The sequence below is a fragment of the Nicotiana tabacum genome, chromosome 3 (genome assembly GCF_000715075.1).
Source record: "Nicotiana tabacum cultivar K326 chromosome 3, ASM71507v2, whole genome shotgun sequence".
In the NCBI taxonomy this organism is placed as follows: domain Eukaryota; kingdom Viridiplantae; phylum Streptophyta; class Magnoliopsida; order Solanales; family Solanaceae; genus Nicotiana; species Nicotiana tabacum.
Window position 1 is genome coordinate 16,670,111 of NC_134082.1, and position 14,573 is coordinate 16,684,683.

At 39.2% G+C, this 14,573-nt stretch overlaps 1 long non-coding RNA gene across 3 annotated transcripts; it reads right to left on the minus strand.

The window, feature by feature from the left end:
- Window positions 1–776: 776 nt before the first annotated feature.
- Window positions 777–13,757, minus strand: LOC142179398 (uncharacterized). Of its 3 annotated transcripts, XR_012707405.1 has the most exons (4): window positions 13,443–13,757; window positions 9,920–10,954; window positions 9,518–9,805; window positions 777–1,061 (listed from the first exon to the last, which is right to left on the minus strand). It is a non-coding gene; the product is annotated as an uncharacterized LOC142179398 (long non-coding RNA). The 3 variants fall into 3 exon arrangements; XR_012707403.1 differs by having other exon boundaries at window positions 9,518–10,954; XR_012707404.1 differs by lacking the exon at window positions 777–1,061 and adding an exon at window positions 7,771–8,055 and having other exon boundaries at window positions 9,518–10,954.
- Window positions 13,758–14,573: the final 816 nt, after the last annotated feature.

The window sequence follows — 14,573 nt, forward strand, 5'->3', positions numbered from 1 at the left end:
TGCACAACCAGCAAATTCAGAATCAACAAAAGATATAAATTCTACAAAGGATATTTAATAACATACACTTAAATCAACAAAATAAATTGATGTTTCAGGTAAGTTGTTGCTCACTTGGTATGATCAAGGATCTGAAATAGTCATTCTCTTGAAGTGGAGGCTGGAAATTAGTTTGTTGTGCTAATAATAATTCTTTTAATTGCCTCACTTCTTTTAATTGCACCCCAATTAAATAGGTTTCGTCAAGTCGGTTATCAACAAGTTGCATCCTTTGCTTACTTGGTGCCATAACCTTGGATAGTAAATATAAAAAGGTTTAAACAATTAAGATAACAAAAGTATTAAGATGCGCATTACTTAAAAAAGGTACTAAGATGCATATTACTTGTTATGAAACTTGTCAAACTCATATTTATGACTAAACTTCCTACGATTTCACAAGAATGAGATAAACTATAAGTTGATATGCATAACATATAACACACAGTTGCTCAATAAAATGAGAAACTAAAACACATAAGACACTTCATAGCTAAATCACTGATTTTCTTTCTTAAAGGTTAGATGCATATAAAGCATTTGGTTGAGCTCCGGAAAATTGGTTATGACACATTAGAGTTTTACAAGGTATGTTCTTATTTAAATTCCTAGAATAATTATGACATTGTGTATCATGAACTCTCCTGCAATTATTTATCACGACCCCAAACCGGACCCAGTCGTAATGGCGCCTCTCATGAAGATAAGACCAGCCGACACAATTCCCAAATCAACCATTTTCCATTTAAAAGTGATTTTTATACCATTTATAACCCATCAATCTCATAATGAACATTTAAAAGAACAATGCAGAATAATTACACAAGCCCGACATCGGGGTGTCACTAGTCATGAGCATCTACCAAGGTTTGAATACAACAAAACAGTCAAGTGTACTAAGTACAAAAATGGAAATGAGTTGAAGAAACAGTGCTGCGAACGTCGTGCAGCCACCTTACTAACTCTGATGACTCCGCGTCTGAGCAATCAATACCCGCTACCAGGTTTTGAAATACCTGAATCTGCACACGAGGTGCAGGGAGTAATGTGAGCACACCAACCCAGTAAGTAATAAGAGTAAATAAAGACTGAGCAGTAGGAAACAATGAATCCACATTCATGATAACTCATTAAGCACACAGGCTGCTAATTCAGAATACGAGTCGATCGTTTTATTAAAAATCCAGCCTTTTGGTAAAAATCATTTGAAAATGCTTTCTGACAGTTTCAGTAGGGGTTCAATACCATTTATAATAAAAGAGATAAAAAATCATAGTTAGCCCCTCGGGAAAAACATAGTTCGTAAACAGCCCCTCGGGAAAAATAGGAATCATAAACACCTCATAACATGAAAATCTCAGTGGAAATAACAAAGCCAAATCAGTGATTAAATTCTGAACATCTCATAAACCCCAACTTAAATGAAAGTTGTTTTAAGATATTTGTTCATCACTTTCGACAGAGGCTCAATATAAAGATGAGTGAAAACAACCAATAAATCAACATATTCAATAGAAACTCATTTTAAAGAGGAGTGAAAATCAATAAGTTCATAAACAGGTCTCTCAGGCAAAGCATCACTCATGTGCATGTATATATGTATTGCCTCTCGGGCAAGCCTCTCAGTCACTCGTGACTCAACTCTTACCAATCAACGCTCACACTCAGCACTCACACTCAATAGGTACCATATAGTAACCGCTGCGGCGTGCAGCCTAATCCATATATCACTGTGGAGTGCAGCCCGATCCATATATCTCGTCGACAGCGCACACTGGGGGTGTGCGGACTTTGGACGGGCTCTTACAGCCCAAGCGCTATATCGCTGCGGCGTGTAGCCCAATCCAACATATTGTTGCGGCGTGCAGCCTGATACCATATACATACATACACACACACACACACACACACACACACACACACACACACACATATATATATATATATATATTGTTGCAGCGTGCAGCCCGATCCATAACTATATAATCCTCACAACCAGGCTCTCGGCCTCTCTCAGTCATTAACTTCACAATCACACTCTCGTTCTATCTCAGTCATCAACCTCACGATCACTCGGACCATCAGTAAAATAGGGAACTCAACCCAAACAGTTTTCTTATTTTTAAGAAATAAAGTGATAAACCAGATTTAAACAATAAACAGGTAACACACGACTGAGGATATGCTTTCAAAATAAAGAGAGTGAGGAAAAATAGTGGAAGTGCCCCTAAAGGTCTCAGCAGGTCGACACAAGGCCCCAAACATGGCATACATCCCAAAATATAATAACATCAAATAATTAACTATCAATTACGCATTAAAATAATCGTTCAGAATGGACTAAGTCACAATCCCCAGCGGTGCTCTACCCCACGCTCGTCATCTAGCGTGTAAGTCACCTCAACATAGCATAACGATGTGTAATCCGGGGTTTCAAGCCCTCAGAGCAGCATTTTCAATAATTACTTACCTCGAATCGGCTAAATCTCTAGCTCGTGATGCCTTTGCCCCTCAAATCAGCCTCCACGCACATATAGTTCTTCCATTTTTAGCTTAAGTTCCATGAATTTCTTGGTTGATTTCACAATAGAATCAAGTTTTAGGTTCAAAAAATCATACCTCCATTCGGTTCTCTTTGAATCCCTCTTTAATTTCTTTCATAAAGCTCTCAAAGTGATCAACAATGGAGGAAATGAGCCGCAAAATCGAGGATGAAGTGACTTAAAACATTCTACCCAGGTCTGACCCTTCCTCTTCGCGAACGCTGTCAATGCCTTGCATTCGCGAAGCACAAACTTACGTTGACCAACCTTTTCCCTACGCGAACGTCACACCAATCGCGATCGAGATGCTTCTGCCTCCTACACCTTTGCGAACACGACAACCTTACGCGAACGCGATGAACAAAATACCTTGGACCCCAATTTATTCTACGTGATCGCGAGTGCCTTCTTCGTGAATGCGAAGGCTTAATTCTAGCCTTCCTCAAATCCTTCTACGTGAATGCGAGGCTCCACTCGCGAACGCGAAGAGATAATTCTCTGCAACAGCTGAGCAGATTATTTTGCAACTTTCAAACTCCAAAATGGTCCGATTGACCACCCAAAACTCACCTGAGGCCCTCGGGACCTCAACCCAAAGCACCAACACATCCTAAACCCTCATTCAAACTTTCTCCAATAATCAAAACACCTCGAACAACAACAAATCCACCAATTCACATCGAATTCAAGCCTAAGTTTTCTAAAAACTTCCGAAATATGCTTTTGATCAAAAACCCAACCAAACCATGTCCGAATGACCAGAAATTTTGCGCACACATTCCAAATGACATAACGAAGCTACAACAACTCTCAGAATTCCATTCCGACCTCTATATCAAAATCTCACCTATCCATCGGAAAACGCCGAAATCTCACTTTCGCTAATTCAAGCCTAAACCTTCCACGAACTTCCAAAATGCATTCCAATCATGCTCCTAAGTCCTAAATCACCTGATGGAGCTAACAAAATCATAAAATTCCCATCCGAGATCATATACAATTAAGTCAAATATTGGTCAAACCTTTAGAATTTCAAGCTTCAAACTGAGAACTATTCTTCCAAATTCATTCCGATTTTTCCTGAAAACCTAAACAAACGATTTAAATAAGTCATAATTCATCACACAGGGCTAGTCATGCCCAAGAACTAGCGAGCAAAGTGCAAAAGCTCAAAGCGACTGGTCGGGTCGCTATATCCTCCCCCACTTAAACATACGTTCGTCCTTGAACGTGCCCAGTGTAGTTCCAAAAGCCAACCAATCGCTGAATAACCTTACCATGCACATACCCGGGGGTGATCCCACGTCACCCTATCACATATAGGTCCGATAACACAATGCAACTGAAATTTCACAATCCGACCTAGCCCATAAACCTTAGAACCACATTTCCACTCCTGAGATCATCCACAAGATCAAAATATCACATCTATACTCCGAATAAGCCCGAACTGGCTGTAATAACCCATACATGCAACCTTAGGTGCAATTACATGGTATACCACATACCTCAACCACTTGTAGCGATAACTTCTAATCTTAACAGCTGCACACAACAACCGAATACCGGTAGAAAACCTCTTATCAACCAAAATCTCATCCCAACACTTCCATATGCTGCCAATGATAAATAAACCACACAGTAAGCCATAACCATTCCTCAGATCAACCATTTATGAAGCCACTTCTCCTTTGGCAAAAACCATAGCAATTTCTGAGCCGAACCTCAATATTGTCCTTCCAACATGCTGAAATCGAATCCGTTCATACTCATTAATGATCCCAATGATCTCCTTTGATCCAACACACTACTCTGGTGACATGACATATCAATACAGTCTTAAGCCACAACTTGTATAATACACGCACCAATAAGCAACGGTCCGAACATACTCAAATCATAAAAATAACTCTAACGAAAGAGCTGCCCCTCAAGCTCACCAATACCATCACAACACAAGGCTGAGAACCCGTCTCTTATCATAGAAATATAACACATGAATCTAACCCGCAAGGTCATAACTCCACATAGCTTCATTGCAACGCGCGATCCTATCCAAACGCTGCTCCACACGAAACTCCTCGAGTCACTATGCTCGAAATTGACAAACACACACAATTTGATGTCTGGAACCAAAGAAAATCATTACACCCACGGTGAGACAAATAACATACACCATGCAAACCCGAAAGAACATAACCGATACGACATTCACCGAGAAACACCCAATCACTCTTCCCGCTCGACTTCCACTATGAAACTCCGACAGAACCGCACTATAGGTGCCTATAATCAACAGATCATAACGCCTCGCAACACAGAAAGGTAACTCATAGATCTCCCCAGATTACCAATAAGCTCAATAACAACCGAATCAACACATCCTTCGCCTACAACAACTCGATGTCAACAAGGCCGTCTCGATACCGGACATATATCCATATAGGTCTACCAATGGACCACACATCAACTCTAGTTACCCACAACAGATAAATAATCCTTCGAAGGTTCACAGTGACTGAATCATAGCACATACTAACATCTGACTAACTTACCCACATTTTGCCATCCACAACCACGAGCTAACCTGCGTATGAGAACTTCCAGTCTCCAAGTCCATAAAATACATGAAGTACCATATCTGATCCCAATTCCACCACTCGCATATATAACTCACCTCTAGTACTCAATCATTCCACGAGCGATACTCTAAGATTCCTCTATGATGCCAAGCAAACCCGAATATTAGCAGCTGATCTGACAAGAAGTGATGCAATACTACCGGAGTACCATCAACTTAATCACATCACCTCTCTCTGAATCATATACCCTCATCCAATCACCTCAATTAGCATTACCATTTCCTTAATCATCTAAAGAGTATTTCTCAAATTATCTGAAGCTCATTTCTTCAATTTATCTGAACTGCCCGTGCTGCCTAAGAATTTATGACCTTCCTTTCAAATCTGAACCGTGACCTTACACATGCCAATCTTACTCCTACACAACATACCGCATAAACCGTACTATTCTAGGATAACCACAAGAACCTTGTATCTCTTCCGAGCCACAAGCAATTATGTACTCAACCAACCAAGAACTTTTCATTGTTACCATCTAGAAGAAAATCACTATACATACCATGCTCCTCATGCCCATAGAAAATATACATTTCCAACCGAGGTTGAAACCATCAAGAACTCTCCGAGTTCCCCTTGCACAAACCAGACCTGCCAGGACTGAATCCTTCGAACTCAACCAAGCTACGCAGATCACTAAAACCCAAGAGAATTGCCGAGAAACACCTGTAGAAACGCATTACCTCGCAAGCATCCAAAGAACTAATGTATCCTTACCATACCAACTCGGCCTACTACCAGGCTATCCCATCTATCCGAATTTCCTTCTGATTTACCTTCAACTTGGTACTCACTCTTGCTATAACATCACAATTTCTCAACCCAGAATTACCACACGGGACCCAAGCATAAAGCCACACCGTCTAAGGCTCATAAGCCGCTGAATACTTTCTCAGATATTCCCACGAGCACCATGATCAAAGTACTTTTCTCTGAAGAGACTTCTTGCGAATCTAAATCTGTTACCTTTACCTTCCTGGTACTGATACATAGAATTTCATAATTTATAAAGAATTTACCACAAGTCTCGATATATTCCAATGAAAACTCAGTTTCTAACCACAGATACAACTTTAAAATACCCAATTGTTATATGTAAAATCTTGAACACATTAGAACCATTCTTGAGAGTCATTCACTCTATTCAAACTGCAATTAGCCTGATCAAATGAACAGAGCCACCCTTGCCTTAATAGCACTCCGACACCGTAGGGTGTAACCTCATCCTATAACAACCAAGCCACTTTCTGCTCTATGCATCGAGCATCCAATACCACAACAGCTCAAGACACTCTAAGATTCCCATACACCTATGAAGCATGACATAACCTCTGTCAACATTTTTCCTTTACTTGAGACATCCTCGGTCTCAGTCCCCGTAAGCCATAACTAATTCACTAGTGTGCCTCAAACTGGAACCAACATAGCACATAACCGTGCAATCAACAAATCAACAACAGACTCCCCCACTTGGCTCGAAACCATAGATCAAAACACACTCAATATCGCATAACACATATACTCTATTGATGCCATAATACCATAGTGAAATTAAACTCAAATCCTTTGTAAGCTTGCGAAAACACAAATCATCTAGTACTTTAACTCTTCTGCAAATCTCGCATTCACTCTCACAACAGTTAGTCCCCCTCTCTTAAGTTACCCATTTAAATTATGACACATATCTTTCACCTGCATATGAGATCTGCTAACAGACAGCATAAAGATCGCACAACTTCCGAACACTTCGCAGGAGATAACCCACCTGATTTGCCTCAAACTAACATTCCCGCATACCTTCCACCGTCGTAAACTTTACACAGTCACTTAGTCTTCCTGAGTCTGAACCCATACCGCAACATGAAATTTACTTCACTCCCAACTAACATGAAAAGATTCTTCACACGCCCATAACTCGGGGCTATACCTCGAACCAAGATGGAATTCAAACACCTAATAGTTCTTCTATCCTCAGCGGACCTTTCTCGTCGCTTCTAAATCATATGGATATGTCTCGCAATACTAACATACTTATCACATAGCCATCCAACTATCGCTCCCTCTAATAGGGACAATGCTGAACATATAAGTTGAAAAACACTTGCTCACACAATCAGCACCTCGGTGCTCAAGCCATAGGCAAAGATCCGGCCTCAAGTCCTCCAGACTGGCCCAACATCAACTCACAGAGATCACATCTCGCCCCCCAATCGAGGACTCACAAGCCATCGATGCAAATCTGATATTGAGCACTCATGCGCGCATACGAACGCGTGGAAGGAATCCAAAGAGTTACATTTCAAGCTGAATCAAGGACGCATAATAAGAATTCAAGAACTTGAAGTTTACCTAAAGGTTCTACAACCTCTCGAGGATAAATACAGACGTCTCCGTACTGATCCGCGAGACTCTACTAAACCTGCTCATGTCTCGTGAGACCTATGTAACCTAGGCTCTGATACCAACTTGTCACGACCCCAAACCGGACCCAGTCGTGATGACGCCTCTCATGAAGACAAAGCCAGCTGACACAATTCACAAATCAACCATTTTCCATTTAAAAGTGATTTTTATACCATTTATAACCCATTAATCTCATAATGAGTGTTTAAAAGAACAATGAGGAATAATTACACAAGCCCGACATCGGGGTGTCACTAGTCATGAGCATCTACCAAGGTCTAAATACAACAAAACAGTCAAGTGTACTAAGTACAGAAATGGAAATGAGATGAATAAACAGTGTTGCGAATGTCGTGCAGCCACCTTACTAACTCTGATGACTCCGCGTCTGAGCAATCAATACCCGCTACCGGGTTCTGAAATACCTGAATCTGTACACGAGGTGCAGGGAGTAATGCGAGTACTCCAACGCAGTAAGTAATAAGAGTAAATAAAGACTGAGCAGTAGGAAATAATGAATACATATTCATGATAACTCAATAAGCACACAGGCTGCTGATTCAGAATACGAGTCGATCGTCTTATTAAAATCCAGCCTTTTGGTAAAAATAATTTGAAAATGCTTTCCGACAGTTTCAGTAGGGGTTCAATACCATTTATATTAAAAGAGATAAAAAACCATAATCAGCCTCTCGGGCAAAACATAGTTCGTAAACAACCCCTCGGGCAAAACAGGAATCATAAACACCTCATAATATGAAAATATCAATGGAAATAACAAAGCCAAATCAGTGATTAAATTCTGAACATCTCATAAACCCCAGCTTAAATGAAAGTTGTTTTAAAACATTTGTTCAATACTTTCGACAGAGGCTCAATATAAAGATGAGTGAAAACAGACAATAAATCAACATATTCGATAGAAACTCATTTTAAAGAGGAGTGAAAATCAATAAGTTCATAAACAGGCCCCTCAAGAAAAATATCACTCATGTGCATGTATATATCTATTGCTCCTCGGGAAAGCCTCTCAGTCACTCGTGACTCAACTCTTACCAATTAGCGCTCACACTCAGCACTCACACTCAATAGGTACCATTTAATAACCGCTGCGGTGCGCAACCCGATCCATATATCGTTGCGGCGTGCAGACCAATCCATATATCTCGTCGACGACGCTCACTGGGGTGTGCAGACTCCGGAGGGGCTCCTACAACCCAAGCGCTATATCATTGCGGCGTGCAGCCCGATCCAACATATTGCTGTGCAGCCCGATCCATATAGGTATCGTTGTGGCATGCAGCCCAATCCATATATATATATATATATATATATATATATATATATATATATATATATATATATATATATATTGCTGCAGCGTGCAGCCCGATCCATAAATATATAATCCTCACAACCAGGCTCTCGGCCTCTCTCAGTCATTAACCTCACAATCAAACTCTCGGTCTATCTTAGTCATCAACCTCACGATCACTCGGACCATTAGTAAAATAGGGAACTCAGCCCAAACAGTTTTCATATTTTTAAGAAATAAAGTGATAAACCAGATTTAAACAATAAACAGGTAACACACGACTGAGGATATGCTTTCAAAACAAATAGAGTGATGCAAAAATAGTGGAAGTGCCCCTAAGGGTCTCAGCAGGTCGGCACAAGGCCCCAAACATAGCATACAACCCAAAATATAATAACATTAAACAATTAACTATCAATTACGCATTAAAATAATCGTTCGGAATGGACTAGGTCACAATCCCTAGTGGTGCTCTACCCCACGCTCGTCATCTAGCGTGTAAGTCACCTCAACATAGCACAACGATGTGTAATCCAGGGTTTCAAACACTCAGAATAGCATTTTCAATAATTACTTACCTCGAACCGGCTAAATCTCTAGCTCGTGACGCCCTTGCCCCTCAAATCAGCCTCCACGCGCATCGAATCTTTCCAAAATCAGAACGAATACGTCACAATATGCCAAGGGAACAAAGCCCAAGCAAAAACAAATCGAAAAATGCTTAAAATCCCGAAATTAGCAAAACCCGAGCCCTGGGCCGACTTCTCGAAACTCAGAAATTTTCATATCAATAGATTCCTTATCTCCCCATGAGTTCATACATACCAAAAGTTCTCACATCCGACCCCAAATGGTCTTCCAAATCCCTAATTAAAATTTCCAAAATTTCAAGGCTTAGTTCTTCCATTTTTAGCTTATGTTCCATGAATTTCTAGGTTGATTTCACAATAGAATCAAGTTTTAGGTTCAAAAAATCTTACCTCGAATCGGTTCTCTTTGAATCCCTCTTTAATTTCCTTCATAAAGCTCTCAAAATGATCAACAATGGAGGAAATGATCCCCAAAATTGCGGATGAAGTGACTTAAAACATTATGCCCATGTCTGACCCTCCCTTCTTCGCGAACGCGGTCAACGCCTCGCGTTCGCGAAGCACAAACTTATGTTGACCAATTTTTGCCATACACGAACATGTCACACCGATCGAGATCGCGATGCTTCTACCTCCTACACCTTCGCGAACGCGACAACCTTACGCGAACGCGATGAACAAAATACCTTGGACCCCAATTTACTCTATGCGATTGCGAGTGCCTTCTCGCGAACGCAATGCACTGCTTCCCATCCTTTCGTGAACGCGAAGGCTTAATTCTGGCCTTCCTCAAATACTTCTACGCGAACGCGAGGCTCCACACGCGAACGCGAAGAGATAATTCTCTACAACAGCTGAGCAGATTGTTTTGCAACTTTCAAACTCCAAAATGGTCCGATTGACCACCCGAAACTCACCGAGGCCCCCAGGACCTCAACCCAATGCACCAACACATCCTAAAACATATTTCAAACTTGCTCTAATCATCAAAACACCTTGAACAACACCAAATCCACCAATTCACATCGAATTCAAGCCTAAGTTTTCTAAAAACCTCCGAAATACGCTTTTGATCAAAAACCCAACCAAACCACGTCCGAATGACCTGAAATTTTGCAAACACATCCAAATGACATAACGAAGCTACAGGAACTCTTGGAATTCCATTCCGACCTCTATATCAAAATCTCACTTATCCATCGGAAAACACCGAAATCTCACTTTCACCAATTCAAGCCTAAACCTTCCACCGACTTCAAAAATGCATTCCGATCATGCTCCTAAGTCCCAAATCACCTGATGGAGCTAACCAAATCATAAAATTCCGATCCAAGATCATATACAAGCAAGTCAAATATTGGTCAAACCTTTCGAATTTCAAGCTTCAAACTGGAAACTGTTCTTCCAAATTCATTCCGATTTTTCCTGAAAACCAAAACCAACGATTTAAATAAGTCATAATTCATCACACGGGGCTAGTCATGCCCAAGAACTGGCGAGCAAAGTGCAAAAGCTCAAATGTACCGGTCGGGTCATTACATTATTGGAAGACCATAGTGACTTAACAGATTCTTGGTCCTTAAAAATGGCAGTTCTACAAGAACTTCTCTTCGGGATTAAAAGATATCATCTGGACATCTAGAAAAAAACCTCTGAAGAAAAATCATTTTTTCCTTGTAATCAACACAATTTTGTTCTGGGCAACAGAAACTATTGACTTTTCACTCTGCTAAGGTCAGCAAATTGCTATTGGGAGCGAGGAGATTACAAGGGATTTGACTTTGACTAATGATAGACAAAAAGGAGTTAATGATAAGGTAGCTTCAGGTGATCGAATAACTATGCAAGAGGATGGTTTGAATCGAGAAAACAATGGTAGTAAGCAGCAAAGCGTTACACTGGTGGCTCAAGAAGGTAATAGTGATCGAGCTATTGTTGATCGAGTGGAGCATGTTGTAATGTCTGAAGCTATTGTTGCTATCAGGGGTGACATTACTGCTGCTTCAGGTCAAGTTAAAGCTGGGAAAAATATTGAGGGTGTAGGTGTGGATCAGGTCAAGAAAAAGCCAACTAGAGAGGATAAGAGGTTGAAGGATATTCTTGCTGGTACGATTTTCGTAAGGATGTACACAGCTATTGCTGGTACAGTGAAGTCTGATGCTGATCGAGCTAATACTCAAGCAAACCTGATATGGTTCAACTGGTTGGGGCATCTGGTAATGTGAAGGAGTTACAAGATCATCAGTTGGTGAAGAAAATAGCAGCATTGGTGAAGTCTCAAAATCAAAGTCCTACCATTGCGATGAAGTTTTCAAAGGATGGGAGTTCAAGTTTGAAGGTTGTTAATGCTGTGAATACAACTGGCATGGCTGTTTTAGATGGTTCACTTGCTACAGGTGATGAGGCAGATGTTCAGCAAGTTCAAAAACTAGTAGTTGATGCAACATGAAAGGGAAAAATCTGGACATGAAAGTGTTCGAGTTGCTGCAAATTCTAGTAGCAATTCTGATGGTAATATTGGTGCACCTATATCTAGATTGAATACCAATAAATTGGTCAATAATGAGAAGAAAAATATGGTGGAAGGTTGGACCACAGTAGCTTGCAAAAAGACCGGTACAACACAAACCATAGTGTGTGTACATGTAATTTTTTTGCAGAAATAATTTATTTTCCTATATTGTTAGCTTTATTCGACCCAAAAGTTAAAAGGGACATCATCTCTTGAACACTCATAAATATTCCCCTATATAAGCCTGGTTGGACTAAACAACATCGTATAAGACAAAATTTTACAAGTAATGTATTTTATGTATTTAAAAAGCAGGAACAAGAGCTCAAGAGACTTGAAGGTCATAGAATTGGAGAAAAAAGAGTGAAAGGAAATAAAATCACAAAGAATCAAAAAAGTGCTGACAACAATGTACAATGGAGTTGGCTCTAAGAAGAGTCGAGTTAAATCAATTGCATATGAACCCAACATAATATATCAATATGTTACATTGCTAATTTACATCACTGTTTCACTTCATCTAATTTTTAAAAATATTAAATTTGGGTAATAAGTTGGCTATATAACTTAAATAACCCATAAAAATCATGGTAAAGAAACTGCACTAGAGCACATAATGATAAAAAAATTCAACCAATTAATCACCTCATATGAAAAACCACAAGACATCCACAAAATTTTCATCATAGAGATAGAAAGATGCAACGAAGTGAAAGGACTCATAACCAAAAGTGCGCCTCCATTATGACTGTAAGCCTTCGTTAATCTTTTGATTCTTCGCCCAAGTCTCGGTTTCTTCTTTTAACTTTTTCTTCTTTAATATTCTTGTATATATACACATACTCCATCTCTTTTTGTATTTTTGTCTGCTTTGGAATCTTAGATTATTACGTTATGCAATGTGATTCACTCCATATTTGCTAGATTTTATCTCAAATCATTTGAATTCCAACTAATGTCTCCATCTTTTTCTTTAAATTGCAGGTTTTATTTATTGAATAAGCCCATAACTATGGATTTTGGGGATAACAATATTTTTGAAGGTAGGCTTGCTGCTAGCAGCGACCCTACTAGGAGCCAAACTCATGACCCTTCAAGCAAGTCCCCAGAAGAATTGTATAACGCAAATCTCAAAGGAGAAAACTATTGCAGAGAAGAAACTCTACAAGAAAAACTCAAATTTCTCCTCCTTGACCTACGAGCTCATCTTTAAACCAATATTCTCACTTTTATCACTCACACAATAACTATCACTATTCTAAACAACCCAATCGCATAAAACAACTAAAGAAACAGAAAATTACAGAACCCAATTTTTGATTTCTGGTTTAATCGGAAAAAAAAAACAAGAAAAATAAAAAAGGAAACAAAACAAATAAAAGAGAAAGAAATTAAACTTACTCTTGATTAGGCAGATAATCCAATGGCAGAGTTTGTGTAAAGTATTGAAATTTGCCCCCAACCTTCTGAGTTTGAGGTGATGAATTTTACAACCTTTTGAATTCTGACTGATAAAGTTTGCAACCTTCTAAACTTTGAATAGAATTGAAGTCACCGCTTAATTAGGGATTGCAGCGTGAAAGTGATATTTTGGGAGAGATTTTAGGGTGAAAGTGAATTTTTGAAGGGATTTTACAGTGAAAATATATTTTTGGGTTATTTGTTTTTACTTTACTTTCAGAGTCCCACCTCTATCCCGCTAAAATGGAGTATTAAAGACCATGTATTAAATTATTTTTTAGACCAGAATAAGTCTAGTCGTATATTTAGAAAACAACTTGGGTATTATAGACCAAAAAAAAATTTCATCCTTATACGTACACTTTTAGAGACCACATATAAAACTTGTCACTAAATACTAGTTCCTAATAAGCCTTTTCCTTGTAGTGGAGGCAGAGACACAATAGGAGCAATGTGGAGAATTTTTCTACGAGTTTTTCCTTCCTCTTCCTATTTTTAATTGTTGGTTATGACTTTTAGTATTGTAGTTTTATATACTACTATGAATAGCTAATTTGTTATCTAGGATTTTCATGGAACCTTTTGTAGGATAAATTTTTGTTATGTTTTTATATAATTGAGCCGTAGTATTTTTTTCTATTTGTTCAACTATATTATTCTTGTGGTTGATTGAAGAGCCCTCAATTAGTTGTGCCTATTTAGTATGTATTACTCGGGAGAGAGTGCATATTTAGGTAGTTGTTGAACAAAATCACTCCCGACGTATTTTAGGAATCAATAACCAAGGGTTTAAAGGTGGGATTAGGGATAACAAAACCTTGTGTGCGATCTAAATGAGCTGTAATTAAAGCCAGCTAGCGTAACTGGGGAGAGTATGTCTAGTAAATTGTCATAATTACTCAGGAGAGAATTACAAGAAGCAGAGCACTCATGACCGGTAGAGAATACTTAGGCGAAAATATAGAAGACATAGCGGGAAGGATTCCGACAATTGGGAAAATCATAACCCTAGACCTCCTTACTCTTTTCTCCAACCTGTAGTATCTTTAGTGTTAATTTATTATTTTAATT